Source organism: Urocitellus parryii, chromosome 8, assembly GCF_045843805.1.
Source record: "Urocitellus parryii isolate mUroPar1 chromosome 8, mUroPar1.hap1, whole genome shotgun sequence".
Lineage (NCBI taxonomy): Eukaryota > Metazoa > Chordata > Mammalia > Rodentia > Sciuridae > Urocitellus > Urocitellus parryii.
Window position 1 is genome coordinate 70,789,769 of NC_135538.1, and position 1,534 is coordinate 70,791,302.

The following is a 1,534-nucleotide window of genomic DNA, read 5'->3' on the forward strand; positions in this document are numbered from 1 at the left end:
ATAACCCCCTGCCAAAAACAAAAACAAACAAACAAACAAAAACCCCCATTCATAATCCTTTTAGTCAGCAGTAACTAGTATTATTTCCTATCTTTGTGTCTACAAATTTTTATATAGCTGCTATCATGCTTTCTGTGCAAATTGCTTTTGATTCTTTTGATTCTTTTCCATAACATATCATGACCTTTTTCTACTAAACTTCCCATGATATATTGCAGCCATTTAAATTACTACATACTATGGATATACAAGTCAAAAATTTCCTCTAATAGTGGATAAAAAATAGCATTATGATGAAGAATCTGAGGCATACATTGTCACTCCATTTCCTTATATTAACAATGAATGCATACAGTGGATGGTAATTGGAGACCTAGGGTTTTTTTGTTGTTGTTGTCATTGTTGTTTTGTGGTGCTGGGGATTGAACCCAGGGCCTTGTGCGTGCAAGGCAAGAATTCTACCAACTGAGCTATATCCCCAACCCGGAGATCTAGTTCTTTATGTTACAATAGTCTAATTCTAGCTTCCCAGCTTTATTACACTCTAATAATCAGGAACCCATATGAGTCTATACCTCAGCAATACAGTAATTCCCTAGTATCCATAGGGGATTGGTTCCTAGTATCCATAGGGGATTGGACCCCCAAATTTTGTATTTTTTAAATCTTTCCTAAAATCCAATGATGCTCATCTTTCCTATAAATGGCATGGTATTTTATTTGTGTGTAATCTATATTTTCCTGTATATTTAAAATCATCTCTACATTACTTATTATACCTAATACAATGTAAGTGCTTTGTAAATAGCTGCTAAACTGTACTGTCTAGAAAACAGTGGCAAGGAAAAAAAAAGTCTGTACATGCTCAGCACGAATACATTTTTCCTGAATATTTTTGATCTGCAGTTGGTTGAATCCATAACCTGTATATAAATAGTATGGGCCAGTAACCCACTTAAGAAAGAGAGAAGACAGGAGAGTCTCACAGATATGAAATTAAGGAATTAAAGGGAAGCACAGCTGGCTCTTATGAAAAGTAGCAAAAATCCACAACAGTATAGTTGTGTAGTACCTTCCTTTATTTCTTGATAGGTGATTCCCTTATGCTTTCTAGATTGTCCTTCTCTCCTCCAATATAACATTCAGCTCCAGGCTTATTAACCTCAGAATTCCAGGGCTCATCATCACCTAAATGATCCTGTCTGAATTCTAAGTTCTCAGTAGACTTAACTCCCACCTTTATCAGAATTCTATTTTAGTTTGTGGTAGGCCTTCTAAAGGGCTGAAAGAGGGAGAAATGGACCTCCAGGGAACTTAGAAGGAATAAGTAACTGGAACCCAGTCAAGATTTTTCCTACTAGCTGACTATGAGCTCAACAATAGCCAGAACTAGAGAAACCCTTCAGACTTAAAAAAAAAAAAAATCAGCAACTGGTTCAATATGAAGGACAGGCTTTTGAAATATGCAGAAAATATATTTCTTTGGTAATGGAGCCATAATCAAGGCATAGAATTGAAAAATAAGAAATATAGC